The 13,637-nt window shown below is 45.8% G+C and overlaps 1 protein-coding gene across 1 annotated transcript in view; it reads left to right on the top strand.

Annotated features, from left to right (window-relative positions):
- The first annotated feature begins 1,646 nt into the window (after positions 1–1,646).
- The window catches only part of LOC144500736 (gasdermin-A-like), a 56,677-nt gene continuing 44,686 nt past the window's right edge, over positions 1,647–13,637 (top strand). The window contains exon 1 of the mRNA XM_078224127.1: positions 1,647–1,738. The gene's annotated coding sequence lies outside the window, so the exon portion shown is untranslated. The remainder of the gene's footprint in view (positions 1,739–13,637) is intronic.

The following is a 13,637-nucleotide window of genomic DNA, read 5'->3' on the forward strand; positions in this document are numbered from 1 at the left end:
TGACCCGAAGTTGTCTTAAAGAGACAGGCACCACAGTCAGTGCAGGGTGCGTGGTCAATTGGTTATTTTAAAGGGGGTAACCTAAAGAGGCAGAAAAGATTTTATTTTATTTTCATATATATATTCATACCCGCACTGTCACTAAGATGGCCTCACAGTGATTAACATAATTTGCTCCTGTTCAGTTCATCTACTACTGAAACCCTTATTCATGCCTTTGTTCCCTCAAGAGTTGAGTGTTCCAGTGCACTTCTGCCTCCCTTGTGTGTGAGGTCATTCAAACATTGCTACCTAAGTATTAACTTGCACCAGGTCCTGTTCCCCGATCATCCCCCAGTGCTCACTGACCGACATTGGCTCCCAGCCGAGCAATGCCCTGATTTTAAAGTTCATGTCCTTACTTTCAAATCTCTCCATGCCAAGCTCCCTCCCCATCTCTGTAATTGTCCTGTAATTGCCTATTATCACGTTAACTACGCAATCTCAGAGGGGGGTGAATTTCACATCTGCTTCCAACCACGCACCCCCACGCACCCCACCAGGTAAAGTTCCGGCCCGAGTCTTGGGTTGTAGAACCGATTGCAAACTACTGCTCATGAAGTCCGTTTAGGAGGGATGGACGAAGACATTTGGCTTTTGATTTAATTTATTATTATTTATTAGTATACAGTGAAAAGTATTGTTTCTTACACGCTATACAGACAAAGCATATTGTTCATATAGAAGGAAAGGAGAGAGTGCAGAATATAGTGTTACAGTCATAGCCAGGGTGTAGAGAAAGATCAACTTAATGCGAGGAAGGTCCATTCAAAAGTCTGATGGCAGCAGGGAAGAAGCTGTTCTTGAGTCAGTTGGTACGTGATCTCAGGCTTTTTATCTTTTTCCCAACGGAAGAAGGTGGAAGAGAGAATGTCCAGGGTGTGTAGGTGCTGGCTGCTTTGCCGAGGCAGCGGGAAGTGTAGACAGAGTCAATGGATGGGGGGCTGGTGTGCGTGATGGATTGGGCTACATTCACGACCTTTTTGTAGTTTCTTGTGGTCTTTTGTGCCACGGTCGCTTGTCCTAAAGACATTTAATTCGGTTTTCTTCCAGTGTTGATATTACCTGATGACAGGAGCTTGTCCGTGGCTGTTTCTTTCCTCCACATATCAAGATCCAGCCTGCAAGCTCCGAGGCTCTGACTCAGACTGCCTTGATATCTAAGTGTGGGATGTTCTGCGATGCGAGTTCCTGTATTCTGCTGGCTGTGGAGCATAGCCTTTGGTAAGGGGGAATCCCCCATGCGAACCACATGACCAGCTCAGCCAAGCTGATCTCTGGTGAGCCTGCTCTTGATTAGGAAAAGGAGAAACTGCAGGGCTAAGGGGAAAGTATTCGGTGGGGGGGCGGGGATTGGTTGAATAGTCCTTTTAAAGAGCTGGCACTGTCACATTAGGTGAAATTACCTCCTTTGTTGCTTCATCATTCAATTATTCTTAATCCCCAATCATCATGAGTACAACAGACTCCAGCTGGCTGTTTTAAAAAAACCTAAAAGTCGAAAACTATCCCCAAAGTGTTGGATGCTCCTCACAAAAGTGCATTACATCCGCCATTGCAGAAATTATAGTCAACCACATCCTGTGGAATTGTTGCTGGTTACTGCGCCCACGTCAAACATTAAACCAGACGACCATTTAGGAAGGGAATGCAGCTCATCTCTCGCCTCCAGGTTACCCTTATACTCGTTTTATTTAAGGTCAGTTTGCCCCCTTACATTGTCCGCTGCCTTCCCTCAAACAGGCTTTGCCTTTCTCATTCCATTCCTTTTTCTTAAATTAGCTCCGCAACCAACCGTTTCCCTCACTGGTGGAGTGAGATCTCCGCAGACGATGCAGTGCCCACGCAATGTGCTGCCCCCCTCCCCAGGGGAAGCTGGCACAGAGGAGCCCGTGTGCCTTGCCACGCTGCGTGCTCACTGATTTAAATTAGAGCTGGTGTTAAAACTGAAGCCAGGCCCCAGGAAGGGAAGCAAAAACTTCTGCTGAGAGCAGCTAGTTTATCAGTCGCTTTCCTGTTTTGATAGAGGAAGGAGTGGGGAACAGCACCACATCCCTGTAAATGTGAAATGTAAATCCAGCTAGTTAAAGCAGAATCTTTGAAGTTACTGCTTCAATGTCTACAGTGTAACATCACAACACCAATGAAGTTGCCTTGAATATTTGATAAGCGGATGGGCACAGAGGGTGGAATTCTCCCGCCCCGCCCACCACGGGAATCACGGAGGGTGGCACAGAACATTTGGTGGAACATGCGAAGGTCCGTTGATCTCGGGCAGGAATTTCCAGTCTTGGGGAGTGCGCCAAGTTATGAACAGAATTCCCCCATTTTGAGACTCAGTGCAGTGGCACAGGGCTCTGGCAGTGCTGTTGTTCCAACTGGATGGAAGGATCCCACACCAGATTCAACGCTTGGAACCTCATTAATTACTCACTGGCGAGTTCTCCCACCCACTCGGCAGGCCGGGAGCTGATTTGTCCGCCCGCCCTCAGCTGATGGGTTTAAAGGTCCCAGCGCCATATTTAACCACCAGTCCAGCACACTCATATCTCTCTCTCCAGCCTTCCTGTTTTCACCAGGTGGTGCAGGATGTCAACTACCCAGAGGGAAAAGCCTAGCAGCCTCAAGGAGAATTTGTTCCTCGAATCAACCACCCTCCCCCCGAGCCCATCACCCACTCTGCACCCATACCCCATTTGGAGCTCCACCCACCCACTCTGGAGTCTTCATCCATCCCCTTCCGGTGAACAATGTGGTATCCCATTGACCCCCTTGTCTGTGAGCTTTTCATGCAGCCTTGCCGGGGTCCGGCTTCCCTCCCCTCGGTCTTCCCTCTGCCTTCCATTCTTCATTCTTCTTCATTCACCTACTTGCCCCTCTGCCTGTCACTGTGAGCCCTCCCCCTTTCTCCCCTCTTTGTACAGCCCGCTTTCCAAATTGCGCCCCATGATTTCACCAGGCCACTAGAACCCCATCTCCCCCCTCCTCGCTCTCCACCCCCAGTCAAACTTCAGACCTTGCGGTGGCTCCACGGGTCCCACAGCACGGTGCTGCCTGGACAGACACTGGTGTGTGGCACTGGGAAGGGTGGTGAAAGACCCCTATAATTCCCAACCCCAGGCACAGTACTGATCTGACTTGGTGACACAGGAGGGTCCATGGGCTCAGCAGAACATGCTATCCATGAAGATCAGCTTGGGATGAGGATGAAGGTCAGGAATCTATCTTTCCCGTGTGATGATTGCAGTGCAATCGATAAATATTTTTCTTTAATATATGGTTAAGGTGTGACGCTAGTATGTCTTTGAGAAACATTTTTTTAAATCATGTTCTCCGCAGATTGTAAGCAATCTTTTTCATTGTGGCACTGGTTACCTGCTTAGAAGTCCTTTTATTGCTGCTTCAATGGTTTAAATGGGGTTTTGTTTGTTTTTACTCAGGGCCTCATGCAGTGTCTGGGATTTTATGACCTTTTGACTTGTTGGGGGAAGATTGATTGACAAGTCAAAGTCAGGTGGTTCCTACACAGAAGAATCCAAGGATTCACTTTCAGTTTTGGTTCAGGGTCAGAAGCTGACCTGGTTTTCAAGTTGCAGGCAGGTTTTCTGGCTCTCTCTCCCTAGTATTATAGATCCTGCTGGCTAGCTGGACGCAGGTCTTCTTGCCTGCCTGGAGTGAGAATTCTGTCTCTTGCAGTGGTTGGCTGGTTAAAAGCTAGAGTGATGTGGAGATAACCTGTGTTTAATCCTCCCTCCACCCACATTGTCTGTACCTTTAAGACCTGGCTGGCTTTAGGGATTCGCATTCTAATCAGTATTCTGTAACTTGATGTTGTGTCTCTGTGCACTGTTTGAGAGCACATTTCCACTCCATCTGACGAAGGAGCAGCGCTCAGAAAGCTTATGGTATTTGCTACCAAATAAACCTGTTGGACTTTAACCTGGTGTTGAGAGACTTCTTACTGTAAAAGCTAGAGGCCAGCAGTGGCACTATCTCTACCTTGAGGGCTGCTAGAAGCTACAAGGCTGGGAAGTCAGAGTTTCAATTCTCCAACCCATGGACTAAGTTCCAGCTTCACGTGAGACTCGTATTTTCTATGCTAAACCTGTGACAATGGTATGTTTTAAGGAGGTTTGTTTGGTTGAAACATTTCATATAATTGTTAAGGATTATACAATATCGTGTTTTTTTTTCTTGTTTGTACTGGGTAAAAGTTTTTGCGATGTGTTAACTGTATTCTTAAATAAATTTTGATAAAAGCTCCCTAGAGATTCATTTGAATCATACCTGAAGTGAAACATCTCACGCTTGTCTGCAACGAACCTATTGGACAGGTTGCTCTGTGCAGCACTCTCCCATCCTAAACCATTTTGATTTGATTTGATTTATTTTTGTCACATGTAATAGTATACAGTGAAAAATATTGCTTCTTGTGCACTGTACAGACAAAGCATACTGTTCATAGGGTACATAGAGGAGAAGGAAAGGAGAAGGTGCAGAATGTAGTGTTACAGTCATAGCTAGAGTGGAGAGGAAGATCAACTTAGTGCGAGGTAGGTCCATTCAAAAGTCTGATGGCAGCAGGGAAGAAGCTGTTCTTGAGTCGGTTGGTACGTGACCTCAGACTTTTGTGTCTTTTTTCCGAGGAAAGAAGATGGAAGAAAGTATGTCCGGGGTGCGTGGGGTCTTTGATTATGCTGGCTGCTTTCCCAAGGCAGTGGGAAGTGTAGACAAAGTTAATGGATGGGAGGCTGGTTTGCGGAATGACCTGGGGTATGTGCAATATGGTGTTAAAACTTGATGAAGTCATTGAATTTTTGATTTGATTTATTATTGTCACGTGTATTAGTACACAGTGAAAAGTATTGTTTCTTGCGCGCTATACAGACAGAGCATACTGTACATAGAGAAGGAAAGGAGAGGGTGCAGAATGTAGTGTTACAGACATAGCTAGGGTATAGAGAAAGATCAACTCAATATAAGATAGGTCCATTCAAAAGGCTGAAGGCAGTAGGGAAGAATCTGTTCTTGAGTCGGTTGGTACATGATCTCAGACTTTTGTATCTTTTTCCCAACGGAAGAAGGTGGAAGAGAGAATGTCCGGTGTGTGTGGGGTCCTTGATTAAGCTGGCTGCTTTCCTGAGGCAGTGGGAAGTGTAGACAGAGTCAATGGATGGGAGGCTGGTTTGCGTGATGGATTGGACTACATTTGTGATCTTTTGTAGTTCCATGCGGTCTTGGGCAGAGCAGGAGCCATACCAAGCTGTGATACAACCAGGAAGAATGCTTTCTATGGTGCATCTGTAAAAGTTGGTGAGAGTTGTAGCTGACATGCCAAATTTCCTTAGTCTTTTGTTCAATATTTGAATTCAAAGGACTCTGTGGAAGCTTTAAAAAGAACCTCATTCACTCAGCAAACACCTGCACAATCCTGATAGCAATCAGGATTGGAAATCGAGGCTAATAGTTTTATTTCTCCTCCCAGAGGCACCAGGAGGTTTTGTATGCTTTGGTACAGCACTCATTAATGTCAGTTCAAACACTGTGCTACCAAAGAAAACGAAACTCCAACAGGTTTAGTTTAGAATTTGCACAGCATGCCATTATACACAAACATGCGAAAGGATGGAGCAAGGCGAGATAATTTGATCCGTAGAGTCGGCTGCTTGGATAACACCAATGCAATTTGCAATATCATGCATTTTATCCCCAGTCCCAGGAGGGAAACCTCTACGTTGTTTATCAAGGAGTAATTATTTAATGAGACGTAGTTCAGAAGACATAATACTCGTGATTGTGAGACTATCCTGATTGAGTGTTGATAACTGAGTGATGGGGTGCGATGAATTGGGCAAAATGAGAGTTTGGTAGTTCCTTGGGACTCTACGCGGCAGGCAGCTCAGGGTCAGGCCTCGTGTGCCAACTTCCTGGCTCCATCCCACTGCCAGGCCAACTTGACAGAGGTGGGATGTGGCAGAGGGGTGTGGGGATGGGGGGGGGGGGGGGGGGGAGGGGGGGTGCGGTGTGGGCGGTGCAAGGATGGCAGGGTTACCTGTCCACTCATTTTTTCAAAAATGTGTGAGGTTACGGGAATAGGGCCTGGGTGGGATTGTGGTCGGTGCAGACGCGATGGACCGAATGGCCTCCTTCTGTACTGTAGGGATTCTATGAATCCCACCCGGCCCCATCCCCATAACCCCACACATGCACCCAGCCAATCCCCCTGACACTAAGGGGCAATTTAGCACGGCCAATCCACCTAACCCACACATCTTTGGATTGTGGGAGGAAACCCACGCAGACACAGGGAGAACGTGCAGACTCCACACAGACAGTGACCCGAGGCAGGAATTGAACCCGCGTCCCTGGCGCTGTGAGGCAACAGTGCTAACCACTGTGCCACCGTACCAGTCTTCCTTTTAAAAATCCTAGGAGGGAAGGCTAGCTGCCAAGAAGAATCCAATTACTTTTAAATGTAAAACTATGATATAGGTTTTATTTTTCTGTCAGTAATACCCATAAATCTGCTTTTCAGTCATGTGGAGCTCATCGCCCTTAACTTTTCTACTTACGCCCTGTCAAACAGGCCTCCACTGAGTGTGCAGATGATGCATGGCTGATAGTCTCCTGAAGGAGCGTCCATCGTCCATCAGAATCAGCTCTCTTTAACCCTTTCTCTCCCATCAAACAAATCATAGAATCCTACAGTGCAGAAGGAGGTCATTTGGCCCATTTAGTCTACACCGACCACAATCCCACCCAGGCCCTACCCAATAACCATATGCATTTACCCTAGCTAGTCCGCCTGACCCTCGGGGTAATTTGGCATGGCCAATTCACATAACCCGCACATCTTTGGACCGTGGGAGAAAACCGGAGCACCCCGAAGGAACGCGCAAACTCTGCGCAGATAGTGACCCAAGCTGGGAATTGAACCCGGGTCCCTGGTGCTGTGAGGCAACAGTGCTAACCGCTGTGCCACCGTGCCGCCCAAATGCTAGGTTACACTGAACAATCCTGAAGTCTATGCAGGTAGAAGCTATGTACCTTTAAGGGGAAACTAGATAAGGGCTTGAGGGAGAAAGATAGGTTGATGGAGTGAGATGTGTGGAGGATAAGCAATAGCATCGACCAATTGGTCCGAATAGCCTATTTCTGTGCTGCAATTCAATGCAATAAGGACAAATACATCATCATTTCCAAATGTTAAAGTCATAGCACAATAATTTTACCATGACGTTCATGACAGGACAAAGATTAATTCCAGAGCAGTTTACACTCCTGTGAACATTCACTTTAACTAAAATAATTTGGAGACTGGGGGATATTTTTTGATCGTGGTATTAATGGGAAATACTTTGGTCTGCACTTGGTGTCTCTCTCTCTCTGATGGAGATGGGGTGTTTTAACCTCTCATTATTCCTTTTACTATTATTTCTATTAAGAAATATTAGCCACGCGTGATTCTAGAAGGGGAGTGCCAAGAGGTTTACCGGTTTGGCAGAGATGCTTTTACAAAACTGTCAGTCGAAATTACCTCAGGGGTTCCTCTGAAAAGGTGCCATAGTGTTGTCATACTGTAACTCTCCTAGTATAACATCCCCTCCAATACAAGAACGTTCCCAGTGACATCCCCTCCAGTTCTGTAAAATATCCACCACCCCTCAATGGCTTCTTAAAGGTCCTCTTTGTATACAGATTCTTCTAAATTTTATCAAATTTATTTGAACAAATGTAAAACCTGTGTACATCTTCATTCATAGAGTTGCTACAGTGCAGAAGGAGGCCTTTTGCCCCATCGAGCCTGCACCAACAACTATCCCACCCAGGTCCTATTCCCGTAACCCCACGTATTTGCCCTGCTAATCCCCCTGACACTAAGGGGCAATTCAGCATGGCCAATCCACCAAACCTACACACCAAACCACACCGGGCGGCATGGCAGCACAGTGGTTAGCACTGCTGCCTCACAGCTCCAGGGACCTGCGTTCGATTCCCGGCTCGGGTCACTGTCTGTGTGGAGTTTGCACATTCTCCTCGTGTCTGCATGGGTTTCCTCCGGGTGCTCCGGTTTTCTCCCACAGTCCAAAGATGTGCGTGTTAGGTTGATTAGCCGTGCTAAAATTGCCCCTTAGTGTCCTGAGATGCATAGGTTAGAGGGATTAGCGGGTGAATATGGGGGTAGGGCCTGGGTGGGATTGTGGTCGGTACAGACTCAATGGGCCAAATGGCCTTTTTCTGCACTGTAGGGTTTCTACGATTTCTATGATCTTTGAACTGTGGGAGGAAACCAGAATACCCGGAGGAAATCCATGCAGACACAGGGAGAATGTGCAAACTCCACACAGTCAGCCGAGGTTGGAATTGAACCTGGGTCCCTGGCACCATGAGGGAGCCGTGCTAACCACTGCGCCACCGAGAATGCTCCTGTGAATCTCTTTGGTTAGATACTATACATAAATATATATATGTATAAATAAACAACATAAATATATATATGTATAAATAACATAAATATATATGTTATCATGTTGGTGGAGGACTGAGTACGAGGCGAGTTTTAGGCTCATGTCCAAAGAAACAAAATACTTGTCTTAATATAGGGAAAAAGTAAAACAACTCCAGACTTCAGAAATTTGAAATAAAAACCAAAACTGCTGGAAACAGACTGAAGGAACCGTTCTGATGAAGGACATGTTAACTCTATTTCCCTCTCTGAATAAAGACACTGCCAGGCCTACTGAGTGTTTGCAGCATGTCTGCCTTTTCCTCAGACTTGCAGTGTCTGCAGTATTTTACTAGCTTGTGTGCCAAGCGGGAGGTGATGTGATTAATCACATCTGTTTTTTCAGATCTAATCAAAAGGGAAGCTGTGCAGATTTCTGCAGCTCATTTTCTCAGGCAATCCAGTCCCAGCTCAAGGATCAGGCTTGAGGGGGAGGCAATGGCCCAGTGGTATTGTCGCTAGACTATTAATCCAGAAACTTAGCTAATGTCCCCCAGACCCAGGTTCGAATCCTGTCCACAGCAGATGGTGGAATTTGAATTTGATTTTTAAAAAAAATCTGGAATTAAGAATCTACTGATGACCATGAAACAATTGTCGGAAAAACCCATCTGGTTCACTAATGTCCTTCAGGGAAGGAAATCTGCCATCTTTACCCGCTCTGGCCTACATGTGACGCCAGAGCCACAGCAATGTGGTTGACTCCAAACTGTTCTCAGGCAACTAGGGATGGACAATAAATGCTGTAGTAAGAAGTCTCACAACACCAGGTTAAAGTCCAACATGTTTATTTGTTACCACAAGCTTTCGGAGCATTGCTCCTTCTTCAGGTGAGTGAAGAGTTGTGTTCACAAACAGGGCAGGCACAGACACGGACTCAATTTACAAGATAATGGTTGGAATGCGGATCTTTCCAGGTAATAAATGCTGGCCACCCATGTCCCACGAATTAAAGAAAAATGTTGGAAAAACATTTGCCCAGTTTCAAAAATTGCTGCGAATTATTCTATAATTGGCATTGCCCGTGGCTCTGCATTGATGTGTATGATAACACACACAAAGCAGTCACACATTTAAAGCAAGCTCACTTGGACTGGTGTCCGCATGGGATCTGATTACGCGATTCAGATTGCTGCTTTAAACATTGCTGCCTTCTGATTATCTTTACAGAAGCTTCAATCGGGCTTCAATGATGAAAGCTGCACTGCGGAGCCTGGCACAGTACCAGTCAAAATTACAATTATAGTTTTGACTCCGTCAAAGCAGGCTTCGTTTATCAGGACCTGCACTGCCACCTGTGGATGGGTTTTATTTGATTTTATCTCCTGATTGTGCATCTAATTTTGTGCCCTGGCTTTCAGTGAATGATGTTCAACCCACAATTTTATCTCTTGACTTTGAGCAAGTTGATCTAAGCAACAATCATACATTTTGTGTGAAAATGCAGTTTCTGATTCTGGTTAGGACTTTTGATTTGATTTTGATTTGATTTATTATTGTCACATATATTTGCATACAGTGAAAAGTATGGTTTCTCGTGCGCTATACAGGCAAAGCATACTGTTCATAGAGTACATAGGGGAGAAGGAAAGGAGAGGATGCAGAATGTAGTGTTGCAGACATAGCTAGGGTGTAGAGAAAGATCAGCTTAATATAAGGGAGAGTCATAGAGGTTTACAGCATGAAAACAGGCCCTTCGGCCCAATTTGCCCATGCAGCCCCTTTTTTTAACCTCTAAGCTAGTCCCAATTGCTCGCGTTTGGCCCAAATCACTCTAAACCCATCTTACCCATCTAACTGTCTAAACGCTTTTTAAAATACAAAATTGTACCCGCCTCTACTACTATCTCTGGCAGCTTGTTTCAAACACTCACCACCTTCTGTGTGAAAAAATTGCCCCTCTGGATCCTTTTGTATCTCTCCCCTCTCACTTTAAACTTATGCCCTCCAGTTTTAGATTCCCCTACCTTGGAGAAAAGATATTGACTATCGAGCTGATCTATGCCCCTCATTATTTTATAGACCTCTATAAGCCTCCTATGCTACAGAGAGAAAAGTCCCTGTCTATCCAGCCTCTCCTTATAACTCAAACCATTAATTCCCGGCAGCATCCTAGTAAATCTTTTCTGCACTCTTTCTAGTTTAATAATATCCTTTCTATAATAGGGTGACCAGAGCTGTACACAGTATTCCAAGTGTGGCCTTACCAATGTCTTGTACAACTTCAACAAGACGTCCCAACTCCTGTATTCAATGTTCTGACCAATGAAACCAAGCATGCCGAATGTCTTCTTCACCACTCTGTCCACCTGTGACTCCACTTTCAAAGAGTTATGAACCTGTACCCCTCGATCTCTTTGTTCTATAACTCTCCCCAATGACCTACCATTAACTTAGTAATCCTGCCCTGGTTCGATCGACCAAAATGCATCACCTTGCATTTACCTAAATTAAACTCCATCTGCCATTCATCAGCCCACTGGCTCAATTGATCAAGATCCCATTGCAATCCTAGATAACCTTCTTCACTGTCCACTATGCCACCAATCTTGGTGTCATCTGCAAACTTACTAACCTTGTCTACTAAATTCTCATCCAAATCATTAATCTAAATGACAAATAGCAGTGGACCCAGCACCGATCCCTGAGGCACACCACTGGTCACAGGCCTCCAGTTTGAAAAGCAACCCTCTACAATCCCCCTCTGTCTTCTGTCATCAAGCCAATTTTGTATCCATTTGGCTACCTCACCCTGCATCCCGTGAGATTTAGCCTTATGCAACAACCTAACATGTGGTACCTTGTCAAAAGCCTTGCTAAAGTCCATGTAGACAACATCAGCTGCACTGCCCTCATCTACCTTCCTGGTTACCCCTTCAAAAAAATCAATTTAAATTTGTGAGACATGATTTTCCACTCACAAAGCCATGCTGCGTGTCCCTAATCAGTCCCTGCGTCTCTAAATGTCTGTAGATCCTGTCTCTCAAAATACCTTCTAACAACTTCCCCACTACAAATGTGAGGCTCACCAGCCTGTAGTTCCCAGGCTTTTCCCTGCAGCCCTTCTTAAACAGGTCCATTCAAAAGCCTGATGACAGCAGGGAAGAAGCTGTTCTTGAGTTGATTGTACATGACTTCAGACTTTTGTATCTTTTTCCCAATGGAAGAAGGTGGAAGAGGGTATATCCAGAGTGCATGGGGTCCCTGATTATGCAGGCTGCTTTTCCGAGGCAGCGGGAAGTGTAGACGGAATCAATGTATGGGGGGGGGGGGGGTTGATTTTTGTGATGGATTGGGCTGCATTCACGACGCTTTGTAGTTTCTTGCGGTCCTGGTCGGAGCAGGAGCTATACCAAGCTGGGATACATTCGGAAAGGATGCTTTTTATGGTGCATCTGTAAAAATTGGTGAGAGTCGTAACAGACATGTCGAATTTCCTAAGCCTTCTGAGAAAGTAGAGGCGTTGGTGGGCCTTCTAAACTATAGTGTTGGCATGGGGGGACCAGGACAGATTGTTGGTGACCTGAACACCTAGAAACCTGAAACTGTCGACCATTTTCACTTCATCACCATTAATGTGGGCAGGGGCATGTCCTCCACTCCGCTTCCTGAAGTCGATGACCATCTCCTTCGCTTCACTGACACTGAGGGAGAGATTATTGTCGTCACATCAATTCACCAGATTCTCCATCTCTTTCCTTCACTCGGTCTCATCATTGTTTCAATCAGAGGAGGATTCAAATGAATCAGGAGATCTCTAACTGGGTTAGCTGCCTCAACATGGCTGAGATTAGTCTAGCAAGGATCTTTTTATAATTTGGCAAGCTGTTTAGCCAGTGACAGTTTCCCATTACTTTTATATATGACTCAAGTTAAAACTTCACTTTATTGTAATTATGGTTTTACTTTGATCAATGACTATTTACAAGAACAAGGTTTATATTCAAACGGTCTCAGTAAAGGGACAAGGTGCTTCACGGAGGCAGATTCAGACAAAAGTGAATGCTGAGGGGAAGAAGGATGTATTCAAGCCAGCAACCAATAGTTTGGTTTAAGAGGCAGATTATAAGGAGGGGCGAGAAAGAGCGGGAAATGCAGGAAAACTGTGGGAGGGAATTCCAAAGCTTCCAGACATCTTTTTCTCATAGAATCCCTACAGTGCAGAAGGAGGCCATTTGGCCCATTGTGTCTACACTGACTCTCTGATAGAGTATCTTACCCGGGCCCCCAGCTCCCCACCCTATTCATAGAATCATAGAACCATAGAATCCCTACAGTGCAGAAAGAGACCATTCGGCCCATCGATCCTGTACAGACACCAATCCCACCCAGGCCCCACCCACACAACCCCATGTATTTACCCTGCTCATCTCCCTGACGCTAAGGGGCAATTTAGCATGGCTAATCCACCTAACCTGCATATCTTTGGACTGTGGGAGGAAACCGGAGGGCCTGGGTGAAACCCACGCAGACACGGGGAGAACGTGCAAACTTTGCACAGACATTGACCCAAGCCGGGAATCCAGCCCGGGTCCCCGGCGTTGTGAGGCACCATTGTGCCACCATACCGCCCTATTCCTGTAACCCCACGCATTTACCATGGCTAACCCCCCTAACCTGCACATCTGCACACAGAGCCTGGGTGGAATGCTATTTTGGAGAGTGAGTGCAGATTTGATGGGCCGAATGGCCTCTTTCTGCACCGCAGGGATTCCATGGTCCCCCCTTTTCTGGCTCCCACTGTGTTAATGTACATTTATGTGGGCTCTGTGCGTAATAATGTGAGGGCATGCGCGTGTGTTAGAGGTAGGTGCATGAGATTGTTGGCAGGCTTCACATGTACATGGCTATAACATGTTGCTATGATAAGTTTATAATTCAATACACGAAACATCATAATTATTTCAGAATAAGTAAAGCACTTAATTCATGCTTGGTTCCTTCTAAATGCAATTCCAAGCCTGTCTGGCTGTGTTCCAGCCTGCACTGTAGAAATCTTCACGCTGAAGACTGTTTGGAAACTTTCGCTGTTTGTCTGAATATCATCGCAGCATGCCACTGGTTATACTAATATCTGCTGAGATTTGTTGAG

This window comes from Mustelus asterias, chromosome 11 (assembly GCF_964213995.1).
Source record: "Mustelus asterias chromosome 11, sMusAst1.hap1.1, whole genome shotgun sequence".
NCBI lineage: Eukaryota > Metazoa > Chordata > Chondrichthyes > Carcharhiniformes > Triakidae > Mustelus > Mustelus asterias.